The 22,138-nt window shown below is 42.6% G+C and overlaps 1 protein-coding gene across 1 annotated transcript in view; it reads right to left on the bottom strand.

Moving 5' to 3' along the window:
- The window catches only part of TACR3 (tachykinin receptor 3), a 1,258,290-nt gene that overhangs the window by 1,145,100 nt on the left and 91,052 nt on the right, over positions 1-22,138 (bottom strand). The window lies entirely within an intron of this gene.

Raw genomic sequence — 22,138 nt, 5'->3', positions numbered from 1 at the left:
ATCGTGTGCTGCCTTCATTTGAAATTGCTTTTTCGTGTGTTGCCTGAACTTGTTGCTGCATTGTAGCGCTTCGCCTCGCTTCCGCGTGTTGCCTGCTTCTGTTGTTGTTTGCTAGCGCTTTGCATCGCCTCCACTGCATTGATTTTTAATTTATATTCAGAGCGAGTTTACCCCCGGCGCTGTGCTCTGCCCTCCCCTCCGCTGCCATTTTGTTGATTGTTGTTGTCCTTGTCAGCCCGCCCCGCCTCCCAGCTGAGACGCCCTCCCACTTAGCATATACAGCGCTCCCGTACCATGAAGCGCTGTGATCCCCTCACTGCTGCTCATTGAGAGGTCGCTCCCCTAGTCTCTCTTGAGAGACCTGGTATCGTGTGCTGCCTTCATTTAAAATTGCTTTTTCGTGTGTTGCCTGAACTTGTTGCTGCATTGTAGCGCTTCGCCTCGCTTCTGCGTGTTGCCTGCTTCTGTTGTTGTTTGCTAGCGTTTTGCATCGCCTCCACTGCATTGATTTTTAATTTATATTCAGAGCGAGTTTACCCCCGGCGCTGTGCTCTGCCCTCCCCTCCGCTGCCATTTTGTTGATTGTTGTTGTCCTCGTCAGCCCGCCCCACCTCCCAGCTGAGACGCCCTCCCACTTAGCATATACAGCGCTCCCGTACCAGGAAGCGCTGTGATCCCCTCACTGCTGCTCATTGAGAGGTCGCTCCCCTAGTCTCTCTTGAGAGACCTGGTATCGTGTGCTGCCTTCATTTAAAATTGCTTTTTCGTGTGTTGCCTGAACTTGTTGCTGCATTGTAGCGCTTCGCCTCGCTTCCGCGTGTTGCCAGCTTCTGTTGTTGTTTGCTAGCGCTTTGCATCGCCTCCACTGCATTGATTTTTAATTTATATTCAGAGCGAGTTTACCCCTGGCGCTGTGCTCTGCCCTCCCCTCCGCTGCCATTTTGTTGATTGTTGTTGTCCTCGTCAGCCCGCCCCGCCTCCCAGCTGAGACGCCCTCGCCCCTCCCCCTACCACTTCCCATTTATGCTCTATGTCCCAACGCGCAGCATTCACGCGCAGCGATCGCGCCCAATCCGCGCCGAAGGTGCGCCAAAGGTAAGCCCGTCTACGCCCGTCCGCGCCTGGACTGCGCCCAGCGCCAGACCCCCTGCCCCTCGCGCTGCCCAGCCCTCCCGCATTACCTACGATGCCTCCACCCTCCTAGCCCTTAACCCCGGTCGCGCCCCCAACTGCGTCCAAGCCGCTCCTGGACACACTCATGGACCTTTCTCTTGCCACTCCTGCAAATTCATTGGATCCGACAACATCCCCGCTACGACCACACCACAGATTCCCGACCCCAATCACCTACAATGCATCCTTCTCAACACCCGATCGGTACACAGACACGCCATTGACCTATGGAATCTACTAGACACCATCTCTCCAGACGTCGCCTTCCTAACAGAAACATGGATGAACGCTTCCTCCGCCCCAGACATCACCATTGCCATCCCTGAAGATTATAAGATCACACGCAAGGACCGTACCGGCCACACAGGAGGAGGAATCGCTATCGTCCATAAAAAATCAATCCGCATCTCAACAAGCTCTGACGTCAACCTCGTCAACTCTGAACACCTTCACTTCCAGATCCACATCGACCCCAAGACCACACTCAGAGGCACCCTCCTCTACAGACCACCAGGACCCCGCGCAAAATTCAGTGAAGACATCACGGACTTCATCACTCCAAACGCGCTCCCCTCCAAAGATTACATCCTTCTGGGAGACCTCAACTTTCACCTTGAAAAGAACAACGACCGCAACACCACCACCCTCTTGGACAACCTCGCAAACCTCGGACTTAAACAACTGGTCACTTCCCCCACCCACATCGCAGGTCACACACTCGACCCCATCTTCACCTCCAGCAATCATGTCTCCTTCAGCCATACTACGGATCTCCTCTGGACTGACCACAGCTGCGTTCACTTCACCTACAACAAGCCGAAACCCATCAACCACCTCCAACCAACTCTGCAAAGAAACTGGAACAAAATCACCATCGACCAGATCTCCTCATCGCTCCTTCTAAACACCCCAGCTCACTCTTCTAACCCAGACCAAGCCGCCGCCAACTTCACCCTATGGTTATCTAACACCGCCGACACCTTAGCACCACTGAAAAAACGTCAAAGCAAACCTGGCAGCAAGAAGGCCTCATGGTTCAACGATGATCTTAAGAAGTCCAAGAAACTCTGCCGCTCCCTTGAAAAGGCCTGGAAAAAACACCCAACCACCAGCACCAAGGACGCCTTCAAAAACGCCACCCGCATACACCACCAACTAATCCGAAAGGCCAAGAAAACAGCATTCAAGGATCGACTAGACAACAACGCCCACAACAGCAAGGAACTTTTCAACATCGTCAAGGAATTTACCAATCCCTCGGCCAACTCCAACGACATCACCCCCTCTCAAGCCCTCTGCGACTCCCTAGCCTCATTCTTCCACAACAAAATTGCAGACATCCACAACAGCTTCGACAACCAACCCGGAGACCAACCCACCCAACCATATGATGAACATTCTCCCCCCTTGAACACCCTTAACGACTGGAACCCAATCTCCACTGAGGACACCATCCGCCTGATGAACTCCATCCACTCAGGATCCCCCACAGACCCATGTCCTCACCACATCTTCAACAAAGCAGACTCCGTCATAGCACCGCACCTCCGAGACGTCATCAACTGCTCCTTCAACTCCGCCACCTTCCCGGAAAGCTGGAAACACGCTGAACTCACCGCCCTTCTGAAAAAACCCACAGCGGACCCCACCGAACTTAAAAATTACCGCCCCATATCACTCCTTCCTTTCCCGGCCAAAGTCATCGAGAAAGCTGTCAACAACCAGCTCGCCGCTTTCCTCGAAGCCAACAAATCCCTCGACTCCTCACAATCTGGCTTCCGAGCAAAACACAGCACTGAGACCGCCCTCATCGCAGCAACAGATGACATTCGAACTCTACTGGACAATGGAGACACAGTCGCCCTCATCCTCCTCGACCTCTCCGCAGCCTTCGACACAGTCTGCCACAGCACCCTTTTACAACGCCTCAGAAACATCGGAATACAAGGAAAAGCACTTGAATGGATCACCTCGTTCCTCACCGGAAGAACCCAGAGAGTCCGCCTTCCACCATTCAAGTCCGAGGCCTCTGAAGTCATCTGTGGCGTACCACAAGGATCCTCACTCAGTCCCACCCTCTTCAACGTATACATGAGCCCCCTCGCGGCCATCGCACGCCAACACAACCTCAACATCATCTCTTACGCGGATGACACTCAACCGATCCTTTCTCTCACCAATGACCCCAACACCGCCAAAACTAACCTACATGAAGGAATGAAAGAAGTTGCTGAATGGATGAAACACAGCCGTCTGAAACTGAATTCAGATAAAACTGAAGTCCTCATCTTAGGTACATCCCCCTCGGCATGGGACGACTCTTGGTGGCCGGAAGCCCTTGGAAAAGCACCCATCCCGACAGACCACGCACGGAACCGAGGCGTCATCCTGGATTCTTCACTTTCAATGAACAGACAAGTCAGCGCCGTATCCTCATCCTGCTTCAACATTCTTCGCATGCTCAAAAAAACATTTCGCTGGATCCCCACCGAAACCAGAAAAACAGTCACCCATGCTCTGGTCACGAGCCGACTGGACTACGGAAACACCCTCTACGCAGGCACTACCGCTAAACTCCAGAAGAATCTCCAACGAATCCAAAACGCCTCAGCCAGGATCATGTTAGACATCCCGCGTAACGAACACATCTCTGGTCACCTGAAAGACCTCCACTGGCTACCCATCAATAAGAGGATCACTTTCCGACTGCTAACCCACGCTCACAAATCACTCTACGACATCGGACCAGAATGCCTCAACTCACGACTGTCCTTCTACACCCCCTCCCGCCAACTACGTTCTTCCAGCCAAGCCCTCGCCACTGTACCTCGCATCAACAGGACAACCATGGGAGGCAGATCCTTCTCATACCTGGCTGCTAAAACATGGAACTCACTCCCCACTTACCTTCGCCTTACCCAGAACCACCTAGCATTCAGAAAGCAACTTAAAACGTGGATATTTGACAAGTAATCCTCTTCCCCTCCCTAAGCGCCTTGAGACCCTCTGGTATGTAGTGCGCTATATAAATTCTTTGACTTGACTTGACTTGACCTCCCTGAATTGGATAACCAGCGACCCAGGACCAGTTTTGTCCAAATTAGAGCTCTTTGGCCAGGTATAGATGGCTTCCAGTGACACAGTGTGCACAGATTCATGCCTAGGCGTACCCGTACCACTTAGGGTGACACAGAAAGGTACACAGAAAAAGTGATGGATGGAATGCTTACATTAATCTCAACCATTCAGGACAAAACCAGTTAATCCAGGTTATTCCATGGCATTATGCATTCTATTCCTAGTCCTCTGTGATCATATGACTAGGGGTGGGCGGAATTTGCGTAGTTGCCCTATGCAACATACAGCAAAATAGCTCTAAATCTGCACGAGCACGCTGAGCTTTGGCAAAGGCGCAGAGATTGCTTTTCCTGCCCATTCGCGATGTGTTTTGCGTGCTCGCAGGGAAAAAATATCTCTAACTTGCCCAAGCGTTCACTAATGGGCGTGGCCATCTTGCTCGTGATGCTTAATTCCTGTTCGGGGTCGAATTAAGTATTCACGATCGCAAACTCTTGTCGGATAGCGCGACCGGCTACCAACAATCCTACAACTCGTCGCCGAACGCAGGGATCCGGTAAGTCGTTACCGCACGGGCAAGAATGCATTTTTAAAGCGCAAACAAGAAAATACTTCTCTGCGGATCGCAGAAGTTTTGACATCCCCGCGTTCTCCACGGAACACGGAAATGCCCAAACTTCTTAACTTCCGCAAGAGGAACGGAATTTTTCGCCCAGGCCTACATATGACAAGCAGTCCTGGGTTGCTTCCATTGAACTAATTAGACCATTACACTTTATATCAATCATTTGTAGGTTGGGTGGGCTGCATGTAAGGGTGGGCGCAAAATCCGTTTCGCGGGCGAATTTGTGGATTTTCCGCGATTTGGCGATCCGCGAATCTCGCGAAATCGCGGTAAAATCCACGAATCAGCGGGGACGAATTTTCAGCCAAGCAAGGGTTACAGCAGCAGGTGCAAAAGTTGAACCTAATTTCTTTGTAACCTTTTACAAAAGGGTTACAAACAAATTAACTTCAACTTGGACACCTGCTGCTAATTGCTTCCTGGTGCCTCTTGCCTACTTGCAACTATTCTCTGACCCTGCTCTGACCCTTGAAGCAGGGTCAGAGAATAGTTACAAGTAGGCAATGAGGCACCTGTCCAAGGAATTAAACCTCATCAGGAAGCACTTACAGATATAAAAAACAGGAAGAAGGGAGAGGATGGCAAATACACCCATTTTGAGTTGTCAGGAGGGGTTAAACTAAAAGAGACCTTTACAGCACAATTTTCATATGCATTTTGCTAAAAATAAAAAGCTGTATGTTCTGTAGGGGCAACTCAGGAATCTGGCCCTTCAGAGATCCGGCCTCTCTTTCTTTCTCTCGTTCTCTCTCTCCCTCTCTCTTTCCCTCTCTTTCTCTCTCTTTCTATCTATCTATATATCTCTCTCGCTCTCTCCCATAAACGACTGCATGGGTAACTTCGCTATGCAAGCGGCTCGCGAAGGCGCAAAAAGCCCTGCGAACACGCAAAAAACCCCGCGAACACGCAAAAAACCCAGCGAACACGCAAAAAAACAAAAATCCGCAAATTCGCACAAATTTGCGAATTTTGAGGATCGCAAATTCGCAAATCCGCAAATTTGCGGATCGCGAATTCGCAAAATTTGCCCATGCTTAGCTGCATGCACACAGGGCAGCATATGCTGTTCCCCCTGCATCCATTCCCATACACATAGGCAACAAGGGGCCCTGAAGGGCCCCCTTTGTTTCAGTACCGCTAGCCATTTCATGAAGTAAAGACCTCCATGACACTTCTAGCAATCCTGAAACTCATAATATGCATGGCAGTGATGGAGCGACACCACCATCATATTGCTGAGCCCCTTAACCGCCGCACCACGGCCAGGGAATGGTGGTTTGCTGTCTGTTGCGGTGGTGCGATGGCGATCTGACCACCAGCATTGTATTTGGGGGTTCAGACTGGTGGTGCGGTGATGGCTGGACCGCCCGTGCCACATCCGTGCAGCGCCCTGTGAGTCTGACACTCCTGACCAGACTCCTAATTAGGCCCTTAGTCATGTGCAACACATGCTTCCACATGCTAGTAGCGCATTCCAATCACTTTTATCATCACTCAGATAACTATGTCACAACATTAATCACTTATTTCACTCATTCACTATAACACCTTAATAGGGAACCATTTAACCACTTTCAGTAGTACACACCAACATCAGAAAAAACACAAGATGGAATATCATTTGACTCCATCACTCCTTCAGTGAGACCTCACAACACACATTCAGCTGTATGCAATACCAGTTATCCCTTCAGAACACCACTATGACACACACTCACAGCACCACCCACTGCACCATTCACTTACTTAACTCTCTAGCCTTCAGGAAGCTGCAACAGTAATTACTATCGGCACCACCCACTCACACTATCACACAAACACCTAATCACTTGTCCACACAGCTACCTCTCATCTAAACCACTAACCTCACCGCTTACCACCTTACTCTGGCATTTTAATCCCCTGACCATTCACAAAACCACTTTCACTACATGCAAGTTCAGTGGCCATTTACCTCTGGTGCTTTACTACTAAATCGGTACACCACTCCTCAAGAACTCTTTTTAGCACATATTTGTTTATTTAGTTTATCACTTGCTTACTAACTCAAAAATGTAACTAATTTTAAACAAACTACTCTACTTCAGCTACATACATCATTCATACTCAGCTATTCTCAACACCAGCCATCCACACCACCAATAAGCAACCATAGCCACAGCCACATTCTTTCATTCACATCAGCAATGAGCTGCAGTCACTCACTGTCCACATTTCACACACAATTCATCTAACTCAGCCATTTTCAACATCACTCACCCATGCACTCAATCAGATGAGCCAATCAGTCATGTCTCACCCAAACCTTCTTTTGCCTCATAGGATAACCTAGACCCTCAACTTTCTTTCATATCTCATATCCCAGCCTGCTATCAATCAATGTTCAGCCACTTGCAACACTCATTCACTACTTCACATTAATTGCAGTCCACACCACTCATTACTTACCTAGGTCCTTCACAGCTCATAAATCCTCCCCAGCATTTGTCATCGCACAATCCACTCACAGTCCTACCAGCAATATACTTCACAGTTAGTTGTAATAGTCCTTGCAACATTCTTGTAATCATTCACAGCAAACTCATATTGGACTCACACTTATTACACATCCAAATTCACAACTAAACCCAGTTGCATTGGTTTCACCTGCAGTCACTCACAGCTTTCACTCAGAACATCAGTGACCACCAAACAATGCTTGTCTGCACTAGCATCTATCATATTATACTCAGCCTATTGAACACAAGCTATAATTTACACACATCCAGTATCTCTTCATGATTTAGACCTCCATGACAGTACATACTAAAGCCACTCAAAACACTTCCTTCTTCAATCACAAAATACATGTCCACTGACAACATTTGATCAAGCCACAGTCCATCACCTACTTATAGAGCTCCAACCACAAAGGCCAATCTCTCACCACGACCATTTTACGTGGTCTGTTATAGCAGCCCTCAGCCACATCGACACCGAACTGCAGCACCCACCTAGCCACTCGGAAGACCACTTGGACGCTTACTTATAGAGCACTTGGAGGCTTACGAATAGACTCTCAACCCCAACATACTTCTTGAGCAGTCTCCTACATGTACAACGAATCATGCAAAACCAATCCTGCACTGACCTCTACACATACTAAGTCAACAAAATACCTTGATTAATGTGACAAAGATCAAAATGAAAGAATAAAGACGATACAGATTTAAAATGGGTGCATAAATATGATTAGTAACTCTCTGCTTAGTGCAATAACTTAGCATACCAGTGTTAATTTGAAAATAGTAAAAGTGGCAATCATAGAAAACTCGTAAAGTAGTAATCCTGGCATAATCTTGAAGTAACATGAATGTATCCTGAAGTCCTTGTAGGTACATTATTTTCCTTTGGCAAGCTGAAGTAAATTATAAGTCAAGTATGCCTTTTCTGGTTTCCTCTTCTGTTTTATGTGCATACTTAAAATAGTGAGATGTTTACTTGTGTTCATACATGTAAATGCAGTCGTTTTTGTTGACCACCCATGGAGCCATTATTGGTGTTCTTTTTTTCTAGTGGCGATCTGCTCTGCCTCAAAACTAATGAAACTGTAGATTTCTTATCTTCCTGTGTAGAACAAACATAGTTTACCCATTACTACTCAAGATCATTGTAAAATTATCCATCCCCATCTTGAAATCGCCATGCAGTAATACAGCCAGAACCATCCTATGGTAATGCATCCACATCATGAAGTCATTGTCGACTAGTACAGTCCCCTTCAAAAATTATCCTGGAATCATCTTTGAGTAGTACATTCTCATTACAAGTCACCACAAGACAACTCTGTAATAATACAGCCCATCCTGAAATAATCATAGGATTATCATGGAGTAATCCAGCCTAATCCTAAAATAATCTTGGGGTCATCCTGAAGTAGTACATTATCATCACATATTTTTCACTGAAGTAATCGGCAACCAATCCTGGAGTAATCCAGCCTAATCCTGAAATAATCTTGGGATCATTTTGCAGTAGCACAAGATCATCACATGTTTCCCACTGAAGTCATCAAAAACTAATCCTGAAGCAGTTTCTCTGAAGACTCTTGAGTTATCTCATTTTAATAGTGCGCCCTACACACATACTTTAGGATGGCTTTTGATGACTTCCCCAGATACTTACAGAAATTGCTCAGCTTAAGTCATTGGATGACTTCAAAATGACTCCAAGATGATCTTTCTTTTTGATTTGGGTTCGGATGAGGCAGTTATATTTTCATGTATTTCAATGAAAGGTATCATAGCCTGAAGAATTTACAGTTTTAGACTCAACATGCACACATTTATCTTTCACTGATCATGTTTTTCAGTTATTTCATGTTTAGATAACAGAGTTCCACCCCTCATGCTCCTGCATTTCATACCATAATTCGTTTTGGATTTTAAAATGTATGTCTCATTTTCAACGAGTCTCCATCGTCTCTGGGCCCTAGATGTATGATTTTTATTATTTTGTTAAATTCAATGTGAGCCTTGAAAACCAACCTTTAGTTGTATTTGTCCTATTTTGAACACCCTTAGAGAGCGTCTGCATAGTATACAAGCACGTCTTCTTAAATGCCCCTTTTAAATAATCTACTAATAACCAAATCAAGCGCTTACATTATTTAACCTATATTTTAAATCCTATTACGCATTTCAGCAGCAGGCCTTTATACAATTAGCTTCCTTGCTATGGCACTTCATCTTGTATGGACATTTCCTATGTAAAACACTGTCAAAGCTTTGCTAGCATCAAAGTAGCTGACATGCTTTATTACAAATAAAGCAATGGCCTTTCTGACAATACTAATTTCTGTGCTTTAAAGACTTTAAATATGGTCAGATATGTTTTAATATGAGTAAGAATACTATCCTCGAATTCTTGGCAGTAAAAGTCAATAGGCAATATTATTTATCCACTCATCCACTCACTAACTGTTAGAAATTTCCATGTTGTAGGAGAATATGTATTCACCAAATGGTACAGTACTCTATACATAAATAAATATATACCAAAACATTTTGCTACATAAGTTGCGGAAGGGGCGGGGCTATTTAGCAAATTAACTTCTGATTCAATCATCCTGCAAACAAAGATGAAAAACATACAACAGCGTGATACAGATTGGGGATGCAGAGGGAACACCCTCACAAATGGCGTGGGCTTATGGGCAGAGAAATCTCTGCATGGAAAAAAAATTGCCAGCACCACTGGGGCAGTGGCATCAATTTCTGTACGTTTGCCATAATACTGTTTTTTAAATATTGACAGGCACTTGCTTTCCAGCTGCCACTTAAATTGTAAATGTTTGCCAAGTGATCACATTGTTATGTTGCATGAATTATTTTTTTTACTTGTATAGTAAGCCTTAAGTGATGAAATTATTGTTAATGGGCTTGGCCCTGATACAACAGGTTTCATGATAGATAGCAGGACATCTTTTGCAAAAGCCATCTATTTTATAGATTCTTTGTGCAATCATGTTTCCCTGGGGGACTGGGATTACAATCAGGAAAGACTGTCTCACTGGATAAAATTAGAAAGGAGAGAGGTGACTACTTCGTCTTCTATCGCTCAAAATAAGACAGCACGGTATAGTCACATTAGCAATCATTGTATAAATCAATACGCTTCTGCAGTATGAAAAGAAGAGACTGAGCTACAATGTAAAATGTAATTTGTGCTCTAGGATTGAGGGAACTGATTGGCATAACCCATTTCTTTGCTGTCCAATCAAAGTGACTTGCAAAAACAGATTCGTAGTGTCACTGACCAATTATTTTATTTCAGGTCTCTCATTAGGTGGCAATACACTCCAACCGTGCAATTGATAACCCAACAGAGCAAAGCTTGGCACTATCTAGAAGAACTTTCAAACAGAATTGTTTTACTTTGTCAATTTAAAATTGGGAGAAATATTTGAATGTTAACAAGTGGGCATCCAGCAGGGTTGAGTCGTCACCCAATCTTTGATCCCATCACCCAAGTTCAATCATTTTCTCCATTGCTGATTAATGAGGGATTCTTTCTGTGTATTTCCTGTGATGAGGATACTAAGGACTACTCCCAGAACAGTGTTGCACAGGGCCACATGGAATTTATACCTATTCATCCAGTTGCCATCTTTTGTTGATCCAAGGATGAATACTTTCTTTGCAAGGATTCAAATCCAATTTGGATCAAGCAGATTGATGTAGCATTGGATAAACCGATTCTCGTTTATGATTACGGTATTCCTCAAAGGGGTGACAATTTAAAAGACAGCAACATATAGGGTCATCAGCATATAGGGTTAGAACAACTTCTGAAATCACTGCTTCACGTTGCCACCCATCTTAAGAATGACAATAATATCAAGCTAGACATGCCCTCCTCCAATTGTAGCATCTGAGTACTTGATCTGAAACTGTTTACTAAGAATTGTTCTACAAAGAGAGGAGATGAGGCCTAATGACCAGAGCTGCTAAATTTGGAACCAATTTGAGTCCTAGCCTTCGCTCAATATCATGTGATTTTGTGTAAACCACTTAATACTCCTGTGCTCAAAATAAAATTGTGTAATGTAACATCTGCTCATATAAAGCACTTTAATGCCCATGTAACAGGTCTGTGCTACAAAAAAGTGCCCACAAAGAAAGGCCACTAGCAACTAACCACCCTTACGTTCCATAGTATAAAAAATAAATCTTTACTTCATGATCAAATCATAGTAGTAAGATTAAGGTGATAATTATAGTTAGATTAAGGTGGTGATAAACTTATACAGAATAAGCGCAGGTGCCCAAAATCTTTCTTCAAGATTGCTGCTTGCTTCTCCTACCAACAACACCCCCTTTTATTAGCAGCACCTCCCACTTCTAGCAGTGACACCACCCACTACCTGAAGGTACTGTGCTCAAAGCTAAAGTGCAGCGAACAAGATTGCCTTTCTCAATGGTGGGTTTAGGATGGTGGATCTGCAGTACTAGTGATTTGTACCTGTATTGCTCTAAACTTAGTGAAATAGTGCTGATTTATTTGCATAGAAGTCCTAGCAGATAGCATTTGCTTTGCATTAGTGCAATTACTGCACCATGCAAAGAAATGTCTGGATTTGCATGCCTGTTGGGTCCTGTATTAAGGAAAGTCAGATGACTCTGTGGTGTAGGCCAGATAATCTTCAATGGGCTTTATGAGCCAACAAAACTGCTGTCTAAGAATGAGCCTTGATTCTCAAAAAATAGTATGATGGGACTCACATGTACAAGTTAAATACTGCAATGGATGAGACTAATTTTTAGTATTGCAGCAAGGTAAAAAAACTCCGGCTGCAACATTTAATTGTAAATTATGATACATGCAGATTGCAAGACTCATTTGCATTGGTCTCAATCAATACCATAGGTTCTCAACCAATAACATAATATCTAATAAGTCAGTAAAGGAAAAAGCTGTTGTTGGGTGAATGAAGTCATATTAAAGGGCTTCACACACTTCACTGAAAATAGATTAAGTCTTGTGAAAACCATAAGTGTTCAATGCATAATGTTCATCACTGTGATAGAAAACAATGATATATTATACAGTACTAATCTCACTGCACTGATGGATTTAGAGGAGTTAGTGATAAACACAAGCCTTGTCAGGGTGAACCACAAAAGTCACTAAATAAAGCTATTCATAACCTTCTGGAAGCTTAAAACAAAAGCAATCAGGCTTGACATAGAGGCAATGTGTAAAGTATGTGTGCAGTACTCCAATAATAATAAACTGAAAACACAAGATAAAAAAAATCCCAAACCAATTTAAAAAATGGGGTACAATTTAATAAATAAAAAGACACCAAAATGTCAAAAATCCAATAAGCAGAACTGGAGTAATGCTTTTTGAAACATGTAATTGAAAAGAGCACAAACAATCGCAAAGCACCACTCACTGGTATGTGGTCGCGCTTGTCAAAATCACAAGTTTAGGCCGACAGAGATGGAGCATAAATTGGATACAGGGAGCAGGTTCATCTCAGTGAAGAGTTTACCTTCTCAAAGTACCAGCACATGAGGAGCCTCAGCTGGAGCTTTGCATTGTTGGGGGCCATGAGGAGATTGTTGTCAACATGAGGGGCAAGTTGTCTCTGGAGCTTTATTTTTTCGGGAGACGAGATTTGTTGATGTTTGGTGTGAAGAGCAGGTCACCATCAGAACTTCGAATATATTATATGGTGAAATATTTAATTAATGTACATATAAGGAAGGGTGAGATGAAATATTCACATTTTGTTTCTCCCCTGAGCTTCCGCTCCTTCACTGTCCTTGACCACACGTACGATTGTTAATGGTGCCACAGATTTGGGCTACCAAACATGACAACGGCAGCTTCATGGTGCAAGCAGCCAGATACCTGATGCACTCCTGCATCTGCAGGGTGCAATTCAGAAGCAGGAGTAAAGGCATGTTACATGCTTCATGAAAAGTGCTAGACGCTAAACATTCAAAAGACTCCCAACTGCAATGCTTTTAGGGCCACAAACATATGGAAACTCATTCAGCCTTAAAAGAACCGTGAGCCTACAAGTTCAGATGGAATCCACTGTGAGATCTGCCTTTTCTGGAGTGCACCGGCATAGTAGCAAGAAACGTAGCTATCACACAGCTGGCTACTGCATTGTGAACTCTCTTGGTATTTATTGAGAATTTCTCAGCAACAGAGTATCTTCTAATACCTACTGCCAGTTCACCACATAGACTACCGAGACACTGGGAGCAGAATGTTTCAGTTGCTCGCTACAGTTTTAACCTCAATTACAACAGGATCCACACAACAGCTGCTGATGGAGGATTCTTTCACTGTGTAAGGTGGAAGAAAGCAGATTAAAAATAAAAGAAGAAAAGAGGTGATGGCTGGCTGCTCTTGAAGTCTCTCCAATCGTGCTAAGTGTGACTGTGCGCACAGGGAGCGGGCAGTGGGATCACGGTAATAAAACATTAAGAGCTAGATGTACGACCATTTTTTGCGTTTGCAAACGGGAGATCAGCCCATTTGCGACAGCAAAAAAGGGCCCTGGCATGTACAAATGTTATTTTGCGAGTCACTGACTCACAAAATAGCGTTTGCGACTCTTGCTATTAGGAAGGGGCGTCCCTCCCTAATAGCAAGTCTTAATGCAATGTACTATTGTTTTACAAACACATTTTGGGCACAAAACACTTGCAGTTTACCTACTACTTCAAGAAGGTGGTAAACCACTTGCAAATGGGAAGTGGTCCCCAGGGGATCCCTTCCCCTTTGTTAGTGTTTGCAAAAATATTTTTCAAGAGCAGGCAGTGGTCCCAGGGCCTGCCCTTAAAATATGAAACTGAACACAGGATACATTTTTAAAAAACTGCTTTATTTAAAAAGCCGTCACAGACATGGTGGTCTGCTGACCCCATCCCTGCGAGTGCTAGCCATTCCAAAAGGGGTTGCAAATTGCGCTTGCCTCATGAATATTAATGAGGAATGCAATTTGCGAACCCATTTGGAATCGCAAACAGTGTCTGAGACTCTGTTGTACATACTCTTTTGCGAGTCGCAAATTGCGAGTCGCAAATCGACACAATTTGAGACTCGCAGAAGTGAATGGTCGTATATCTGGCCCCAATAATACATACAGAAAAGGGGATATCAATAACCTCCTCTTTCTTTTGACTAAGGCCTCTTTCACCTTTTATTCAATGAGCCCCAGCCTCATAGAACACCCTCCAAATGAAGTAAGCCCAAGCAGCAAATGAAGGCTAAATAATCAATGTAAATGAATCTACTACTCTCAAGGATAACATTTCTTCCAAAGCACCAGTCTATATTTAAAGCTAAGACAAAGTGAACAGGACCATCAGCTGCAATAAACTCCCGGAAAACAAGTAATGTTAACTTGGGTACAGATACAAGTTCACATGCTTTGCAGAGAACCAAACCCACTCAGCTCAACTGCAAGGTCTGAGTCTTTTCATATTTTAATGCACCAAGCGGCTACTGTCAGTTCAACTTCTACAGAAACAATATCAGCTGCTACAAGGGAAAACACTAATGTTGATCACTCAGTAAATAAGCAAGTTGTGGAAGGTCATGCAACTGAGATCAATTCAGCATTAAATAATTGCTTTTGAGTATTTTTAATTTTTGATAAAAGTGGCTCGAGTGAAAACGCTTTAACAGCTGACCAGCAAAACATAATACATGTGGTAACTTCAATCCCCTCCACTAGAACTGCTGTCTGGACAGCTACTACTTCCTTATCAATAGAAAATACTCTTTTTACAAACCCCAGATCTACAGAACGTACGTCTTTCAAAATTATTTGATCAAACCCAGACAAGGACTGAACAAAATCTGTTTAGGGTTAGACAATGAGAGTGTCCCTCTCACACAGGCTAGATCATCCCATCAGAGCATTCCTGGGCCTTTGAAGGTTCAGAAGCTCTGCTGTGATGCCTGAGATGGGAAACTGGACCTGCCTGCCTTGTACCCAGGATGCCACAAATGACTCAAATGGTCATTTGGCTGACCACCTATTTGAGCTACAGGAAAACAAGTTTCCATAGGCCTTCCCTGGAACTGTCCAGCAGACCAGCACCAGCTGGACCTGCATGGACCCTGCTACTGGTCTCTGCTGGAATTACCCCTGACTCCCAGGAGTTGCCTTTACATTTCAAAGGCTCTTGGCTGGTGTCAGAGTGTACTCCTCTAACCTGCAAATTGCAGGAACTGGACTGAACACCAGGTGACAATTCAGAGGTTCTAAGCTATTTTCATCAGCAATGGCTACCTTTGTCCTCTGCCAATGTGAAGCTCCTTAGGCTGCCTGGCTTTTGTTTTAACAACCACTGCCTTTATCTCCTGTCAATGCAAAGCACAAACTACGATCTGCTCTTTTCAGCAGTAATAATCTCCTTGTGTACCCCACCAATGTGAAGCCCCAGATGAGGCTTCTTGCATTGGAACTGAAATGAGTGAGAAGGTACATTTTCCACTTCCATGAATCTGTCGCCAGTATCTGACTTGCGCACCATCACAGTCAGTCTCAAGTTTTGATTTTGACCCAGTCCAGCACAACTAGATATCCACGAATGGCACTTGGTGTGTCTTGGCATTATATTTAAATGACAAACTTTAAAAATTCAATAACTTTTATTCTACTTTTTTGATTTGTGTTGGTTTGTTTTATAAAACTTTACTTTATGTTTTCAAAATTGTTTTGGGATTTTTCTTGTGTTCTGCTGTCACTTTATTACTGTTTGTGTTCTGCATGAATAATCTACACTTCCCCTCTACACTAAATCTAGAGGATTCTGTGCTAAGCTACCAGGAGGTAAGCACAGGGTTATTTAGTCACTTTTGTGGTTCACCCAGGCAAGGACTGTGTTTATAATATACATTTCTTACACACATACACAGAGACATACACACACATGTTCACCCACACACACACACACACACTATTTATGTATTTAACCGCCAACAGTTAAAATTACAGTACATTTAGATTTTGGATTGAGATGAGTGAATGTTAAAAACATTCCAAAATTCACTGAAATGTGGCAGTTATTGGTTAGTGAATTTAATATACATTGGGAGACTGTGTTAATGTTGTAAATAACTTTGGTGCTGTTTGATTAATCTTGACAAAACTTTCCAAAACAAACTTCATCCACCTCAGCTTACCCTGAAATGTTTATGGGTGTTATGTCAAGTGGAGGCCAAGAAAACAGGGAGCATCAAAACATTGATTTCCCATGTTAATTTTTATTGGAAGATTTTATCACAACTACAGAAAAAATGACTGAACAGAATTACACAAAATTTGGCACAGAGTTAGAACTTTATAAAGAAAATGTGTTTTTCAATATTTGGTGTAAACCTGTTTAGCTATTTTTGAGAAATCTGCTTATAGAGAAGGGTGGGCAAGAAGGGGCTGGAATGCTAGGTATGTCTGAAATGTTGGTGCCCAGATATGCTCTGATTGGCCACTGTAAAGGAGACTTATCAATCCTGATTTACTGGTCAAAACCTGAACAATATCTTGTGGCAGCCATTACAGGACTAACGGACATGGCCCCTACATCCTGAAATGAATTATAAAAATATATAAGAGAGCAAGGTGAGCAACTGGACCCACCTTGATTGACTGAGAACATGGGCACCATGTTGCAGCAACCATTACAGGACGGGTGACATGGACCCCATTGAAACACATTGCAGTGAATGTCAGGTGTTGAAGGTCATAAAAAGGAGCACATATAGTGATTACAGTGTTTTGTCACAATATAAATAATGTGTTGGCACTACAATACTAATTTTAGGAATTGTGGAATGCTCTAAGGTGATTTTACCATATGAAAAATGTTGACCCGCTGGTGGGATCTGATGAACCATGCTTCAAAGAAAACATTTTCTAATGAACGCTAACATTCTGCATTTAGAATAAAAGTGTGGCACACCAAAAGTCATCATGATGGAATCAAAACTCTAAAACCTAAATCATTTTCTTTAGAAATGAACACAATGAGGGAGTTCTTTCTGCCATAGAATTTGTGGTTAGTGCTCTAAAAAGCTAAAATGTGGTCAGTTTCTATGAGTTCTCAAACATCTCCTTCATCCTTTTCTGTAAGACATCCTGACAGTTTCCTGGCAGGTTTCTGCAGTGTTGCTACAGATATCTAACTAGAGGTGAAACATTTGTGTTTAAATAAAAGTGAAGCACTCCTGAATCCTCCCATTTTGTCAATCCTGAAGTGATTTACACCATAATCACAAAATGCACGCTTGCTGAGTAAAGTTCAAATGTTTTGCAAAATTGTATGTAATTCTATTCAGTCTTTTGTTCTGTATCTGCCAACCGAATGGGAATAAACATCTGAAATTAATGTTTGGGGACTCCCCCTTTGTCTTGGCCCCTGCCTAGAGAAGCACTCCAAAACGTTCCAGGAAGGAGCTAATGTGGCGATTTTCTTTTTTCTTTTTTGTAAAGTTTTGTGCAGGTTCATCAAATGGTACCACCGTCAAAGTATCTTCTTCCCATTTACTCATAATAACCTAACAAGTTTTGGGGCCATATAGCTGAAAGATTTGTATCTCCCTTGCACCACACAATGGAGCACACCAGTGAGGCAACTCTTAAGTTTGATTTATCAAGCCATGCAAGGCCACCTCGCATGGCTTGTTTGTTAAATCCAGAGTAACACAAAGCAGTGTAGTGAAAATTGCTGCATTGTGTTACCCTTCCCCAGGTAGGTGTTCTATGGGTGGAGAATGGTTGTCCCCATGTATCCACCCATAGCTTTTGGTGCATTCCCAAATTTGTCATCAGTGGTGGACCTGGGAATGTGCTAAATGCACTCCTCCCCAGGTGAGGCGTAACAAGAAGAAATATCTTCATTTCTCCTTGTTGCTTCCTCTTTCTATTTGGCTGCATTCTGCAGCACACATAAAAAGAAGAAAATGCCTCAGGGATTGTTTTTTGTGCAGGAATAAATCCCTTTCCGCACAAGAAAAATCATGCTTATAGCGCAGGCACCCTTACACAATACCACAAGGGTGGCTGCGTTGGCGCTAGGCAGCACATTGTGGACCAGTGCAGGGAAATAACTGGAATACACTGTATAATGTTAAGTATGGAGCATTCCTGCTCTTTCTCAATCACACAGCTCAATAAGGTTACTTTAGTGCTGCTCTGCCTGATTTCTTAACAAATATGCCCCATAACTTCCACAGAGAGAAATAATTTTGTCCAATCTAATGTTTTAAAGTTCACCAGAAAGTAAGTCAATATCAAAGTTTCATTATCAGAAATAAACATGTTTGCTAAACAAAGTGGCCTGACAATTTGAAGATAAAAACATTGATATATCTGTTCCTGTAGATCTGCCTGAACAAATTGTTTTACTGACATTATTAGGAAAGAACAAAAAGAATGGCAATCTTTTCCATTCAAAAAGTTTACATCTTCCGAACATAAAGTGCTCAAGAAAGGGTATGAAAAAGAAGAACATTTTCTTTATAAAAGGTATTTGTAGTTGTCTGCAGTTTAGATACTGTTTAGATACGAAACCATGTCTTTTAGGGAGAACTTTATGGTCTACCTTGAGTAGTGTGCTTTGTTTGTAGAAGCCTAGGTATGTGTGAGGCTTCACAAGCTTACACAAATTGGCAAGGACACGAAAATAAAAAGGAGTAAAATTAACTTTTCTTTCCGTTCAAAATACTTTATTGGATTATGTAAACAAATGAACAAGAAACATACAAAAAATATCAGCAAACAAGCAGTACACATTTAAAAAAATAAAATACATATGCTATAGAATTGTATAATAAGAAATATGTTGAAATAATAACCTTGAAAAATCAAAATAAACATAGATAAGGCTACATATGAAGTGCTAAATTAAAAAGATTAAGAAGAAGTGCATATTGATATTCAGTCAGTTAGAGATATATTCATCCAAGGTTTTCCATATAAGAGTACAAATTAAAGGAGATTTCTTAGTTGTGTTAAAAGAAAAATCAATTTATTTTCCTATATAAAGAATCCAATTCCACCAGACTTTCACTGATAAAAAATCAGCAGACTTCCAATTCATAGTAATGGATTTCATTGCACATGAAACAAGAAGATCAAAAATGTCATATCTATATATGTATAGGAAGGGAGAAAGATCTGTATACATAATGTTAAAAGTTAGTGGTATATCAGCCAGTCAGTCAAAACACTTTATTCGATTACTTAAAATCATAAAAACAAATATAACAATTCATACCTCAAAATCGATACAATCATAGGTGCAAATTATCATACATTATACACAGTGTAATAAAATTCCATAGTAAAAAGTTATATACTAACTTAGAAGAGTAATAAATCAGACAGGGAGATTATGAACAGCTGTTATGTTAGCATTATTCCGTACAGCAGCCACCAAGAAACTAGCAACACCAAAAATTACACGAGTACTACTTAACAGTTACAAATAGGTGAGTGCAGGCCTAACTTGTAAAAACCCAGCCTCTCTTAATATCGCTACTAAAAGCTTTTTCCTAATGTCGGCGTAGTGCTCACAAAACATAATAAAGTGCATCGTGTCTTGGATAGAAAAATTATCACAGCTACAAGGGATGGAAGTTTCAGGTTTGCCCCAGACTGAAAAATAACCCAGAGACAAATAAATTATATTGAACCTAAATCTAATTAAAAGGTGATGATGAAAAGGGATTGTAACAATTTTTAGGTACAGCTCAAGTAACAATGAGGTTAATAAAACGTAATTCTCTCTAACACAAGGTTTCTTCAGCTCCCGTTCCTCATGATCCAGAGATAACATACCCAAGAAATGTTTCTTTATCCAAGTTAAATCTTCCTTTTGATAAGATCAGGTGACATGTACATTTCTGGGCGTCTGAGTTTTAAAAACATTTCTTTGATATACACTAAGCAGGGAACCCTATCAGCCTTCTCCATGGAGATACAATCTCCTAAAATAAGGTGATTCAATGTAAACTCTTGGTTCAACCAGGTCTTTATCCAGCAAATCAATGGGGCAGCTTTCAGTTGATCGATAACATAACCCAGCCCCAATTCGGAGTGCAAAGAAAATGTGGGGATAGATTGGGGAACCGCCAAGAGGGATCTTAAAAATGTATTTTCTGCAACCTGTATCTTTTCTTGAGGTAAAAAGCCCCATGGTGAGGCACCATACGAGGCTATAGCCAAACATTTGGATTTGTAAACATTTAAAAGTGCCTCCATAGGTCTTGCCCCAACCGCTTCGCAAAGCCCATTAGTGCCGCCGTCGACTTAGCTACGGCGTTACATTTAGTCTTCTGCTAAGGTCCCCATGTACCCCTTTCATCAAAGAGGACCCCAAGGTATGTAAAAACAGGTACCCTTGATACTTCTGCGCCATTGCATATGAAGCGTTTTAATTTTAAGCCCATGGGGCGTCTACCAACGACCATGACGTGTGACTTTTTGTTGTTAATCTGCAGATCTAAAGATCCCATAAAATCCCCAAAGGAATCCAACAGCCTCTGGAGACCCAGGCCAGTTCGAGCCAGTAACACTGCGTCATCCGCATATAGGAGAACCGGAATTACGGAATCTCCTAAACCCGGAACATCCAATGAGGCCCCCTCTAAAGACTTATCAAGAGCATTAATGTGTAAAGTAAAAAGAAGGGGTGCCAGGATGCAACCCTGCCTAACACCCCGCTTAGAGCTAAAGTGACTGGTGCAGCCCCCCTCCCTTGTAACCCTGACTGATGCTAAAAGCCCCTGGTGAAGATCAGCTAAAAAGTTTAATAAAGATGGGTCAATCCCTATACTCGGTAAAATTGCCTAAAGCTTTGCCCGGTTAACCAGGTCAAATGCCGAAGAAAGGTCCATAAATCCCATATAAAGCAACCCTTCCTTGGCCTGAGTATATGTACTTATTAAAAGGTGCAAATTTAAGCATTGATCTAGGGTGCTTCTCTTCTCCCTGAACCAGTATTGAAGGTTGGAGAGAACCCCTCTCTCCTCCAGCCAATCCCTACGTTTATGCAAGATGACTCTGCCCAAGATTTTAAGAGCAGGTTCTATCAACGAGATAGGTCTGTAGCAGGAGGAGTCACCCCTTAGGCCCTTTTTAAAAACTGGGATTATTATAGGAGTAGCCCCAGATGCCGGGAACCCATTTAAACTAGAAACATTAAAAACATTAGTTAAAATCTCTGCCCAGAATTTGGATAAGGTACCATATAGGGCCGCTGGGACTCCATCCGGGCCTGGGGCTTTATTTTTGGACATCTCCAGAATCGCTCCATGAACGTAATCCTCAGTGAATATAAGAGGTGGTGCTGTTTGCGTGGGCATGTGATCAATCTCTTGGCAGGCACTGCCCTCACTGCCATAGATATCACTAAAATGTGAGAGCCATTTTTCATCTGGGATCACACAGTCTAGAATTGAGGTCTCTTGACCCGAGAAGAAGGGATGGTTGATGGTTGCCCAAAATTAGCAGCTATCCCTTAGAACATCTGATGACAGAAGATTGTTCCAGGCCTCAGTTTTGATATCCTTTTTACGGTTAGCAATTGCCAATTTATGTCTTCCTTAAATTGTCAACTAACTCTCTGTCTCTAGGTTTTTGTTTTATTGCTTGAAGAAGAGCACTGTGAGCTTTGGTGCAACTACCATCAAACCATCTATACAGCTTATTTGATTTCCCTTTATTTTTTACCTTCAGGTCCTTTC

The sequence above is a fragment of the Lissotriton vulgaris genome, chromosome 3_1 (genome assembly GCF_964263255.1).
Source record: "Lissotriton vulgaris chromosome 3_1, aLisVul1.2, whole genome shotgun sequence".
Taxonomy (NCBI): domain Eukaryota; kingdom Metazoa; phylum Chordata; class Amphibia; order Caudata; family Salamandridae; genus Lissotriton; species Lissotriton vulgaris.
Note: the sequence above shows the minus strand (reverse complement) of the source record. Positions and strands in the feature narration are given on the sequence as shown.